Below are 2872 nucleotides of genomic sequence, written 5' to 3'. Positions count from 1 at the left end.
GAAGACGTGTGCGTGTATTGTGTGTGCTTCTACGTGTATTTGTGTGTTGTACATATGTGTTTATATATTTATATTTAAATCTGGAACACTGGTTCAATACACGGATTAACCGCTGGGAGGACGTTGGAACCTTGACATAAACTGCTAAGTAGACTCTTCAAAACCAGTAATGCGAAGTAGGGGGGCCACCTATTCCCAGAGAGATGGAAAACATTCCCAATAACGCCAAAAAACAGAGTAAATTAAGAAAAAGGTACATTAAATTGTGTGCGTTACTAAAATATAATTTATATGAATATTTACAAATGTAGAACTAACAAATAATAAATAAATAAATTATTCAATATAAAAAATCGTTTATTTTAGTTTTTACAACTACATGAAAATAATAGACACGTGTATTGTATAATAGGGCACAAACAAAAATTTTGGAACGCTTTGAAAATGTTACAACGTCGCGGAACGTTTGAAAAATGTAAAAATATTCTATTTTATGAATACGGTTGCATCGATATACATAATTTGCTTAATTGTTTTATTAATTTAAAACTGCAGATTTACAGAGTCAGTGTGCGGTAAGGATCGAAACAGGTGATCAACGTGAAAACAATTAATCACTAATGATTTATATTTTCTAGAAAATCCCCAATCTTATATGCTTTTCTTTAAAAATATCGAGAAAATTTCAAAATTTGGGAATTTTCCCCAGATTTAGCACCACTGTTCAAAACCCTCAAAATGGCTGGCTACCACCAGTGGCTGAACAACATGTTCAGCCACTGGCTGAACTTTCCTGAACTGGCTCTTTTTTAATTATTTTTTGACAAAAAAATACCACCCCCTCAGGAGTACCGCCCTGTTGCGTCGCACCGGCCCTGGGTAAACTAATATACTGAAGATGTTCATTAAAAAGAATAAATGGTTCCTGTATATTGAATTACAAAGGACTCGAAATCCTCATAAATATTATATACACATCACAATTACAAGAGGCCTAACTCTATATCTTTGGTTTGCTGATCCAAGCTGTGTTGATGTGACTTACATAGGCGAAACTGCAGTCCAAAGTCTGGGAACGGCCAATCAAGGAATGCATTATAATTAGGCCTCTACGTTATAGATTATCTCTTCATTTTTATCTTTTGGAGAAAAATAAAAGACGTGTGACATATCCATGTATATATAATAACCAAATGTCTGTCTGTCACGCTCTGTATCTCCTGAACGGTTAATCGTAGAAAAAATATATCAAAATGCTTATTTTCAAGAGTACATTACAGGAAAATTATTGATTTCTGCCATTCATAATATTTCATATCGATATCATCATCGATCAGCCAGTCTTGGTGTGTGCTGAACGGCCAATCTTAGAAAACACCTATTAAGAAAAAAATCTTTTTGTTAGGGAATTTCAAAATAAGTGATTCTCTCCTTCGACTGATTAAAAGAAATATTTTGAAGATAAGAGCAAGAACGAAAAAAAAAAAAAAAAGAGAGAGAGAGAGAAGGAACGATGGCATCCAGTTGAAAAAATTCCAGCGGCTACTTAGCGAACCAGAGTGCTCTATTTTGCTGGTTGCACCCATTGTATTGAAATTCAAACAGTTTTGCCAACAGTTTCAGTCTCCTTTGCTTAGAAACAAACGCAGTGCAATATTCCTTATTGAAATAAACATATTGAATGACAAAGGACAGTTGTAAACGTCTCACTAGACAACTGTATTGCATGTACTCTTTGATCCAAGGCGGTGGGTTGATTGCACATTTTCGATTTATTTATTACTATTTTTAAGAAAATTGCCGTTGATTTCTTTCAACGGGCATCTGAAGGTTTATCTATAATCATTAAATAGTTGGTGCGTTGTATAATATTGAATAATGATTTAGGCGCAATGTCATAACATTGTGTACACACCTAAATTCATTTAGGTTACCGTATGGTGAATTAAAAGGGACTCAAAAACCTCATAAATATCAATACATTTAATATATGTTTGCTTATTTGTGTAAAAAAAGTTATTAAAGGAATCCAATAAACCCACTAAACTGAATGAGAATTGCATTTATTTTCGTCGCAATGAATACAAAACTTTCTTATTACTCCCCCCTCCGTGACACAGCGGCATATCTGCGGACTTACAACCATAGAATCTGGATTTTGATACCCGTGATGGACAGAGCACAGATAGCCCATTGTATAGCTTTGTGGTTAATTCCCAGCAAACAAAAAATATATTATTGCTATTGATAATTTTGACCAAACTTTCTTTATTTTAAAGTTTCAAATATCGAAGATAATTTTTATGACGAATTGAAAATTAATATCTCTATAAATAACGAAGCGAACTATTAACATTGTATTTGGTATCATAGCAACGGCTGACATAAACACAAGCAATTGAACGTCAAAGAAATAAATTAAACTCACGTAACTTCGCAAGCTTTAGTAAAGCTTTTTTAGTGAATAGCCTGTCCGGAAAATATATCGCAACATTTTTTATATTCTGACTATTAAAAAACTTTCTAGCCTTTTTCCCTAAAATAATTCTACTAAGTACTGATATTGTTATTATTTATATACTATAATATTAAATCGTAGGCCTAGGCTATGGCTATTTACTTTAGAAAAATAAGTATTTTATCTTATTATATAGTATTAGTAATTTTTTATGATAATTTATTGAGTTTTGAGGTAGATAATAAAATAGAAAAATAAGTATTTTAATTTATAACATAGTAACTTTTTATGATCATTTATTAAATTTTAACAAAGAATAGTAAATATATAAAATAGGTTATTTGTTAGCTTTATGACTATGAGTAAAACAAGAACCATTTTGAAATACCATACTGCTTACAATTTCTGTAAAAC

At 31.7% G+C, this 2872-nt stretch overlaps 1 protein-coding gene across 1 annotated transcript in view; it reads left to right on the top strand.

The window, feature by feature from the left end:
• Window positions 1–2393: 2393 nt before the first annotated feature.
• LOC111085205 (coiled-coil domain-containing protein 151-like) overlaps window positions 2394–2872 on the top strand; it is a 43999-nt gene continuing 43520 nt past the window's right edge. The window contains exon 1 of the mRNA XM_022382717.1: window positions 2394–2554. The gene's annotated coding sequence lies outside the window, so the exon portion shown is untranslated. The remainder of the gene's footprint in view (window positions 2555–2872) is intronic.

This window comes from Limulus polyphemus, unplaced genomic scaffold (genome assembly GCF_000517525.1).
Source record: "Limulus polyphemus unplaced genomic scaffold, Limulus_polyphemus-2.1.2 Scaffold273, whole genome shotgun sequence".
NCBI lineage: Eukaryota > Metazoa > Arthropoda > Merostomata > Xiphosura > Limulidae > Limulus > Limulus polyphemus.
The sequence above is the reverse complement of the archived record's forward strand: the minus strand, read 5'-3'. Positions and strand labels throughout refer to the sequence as shown.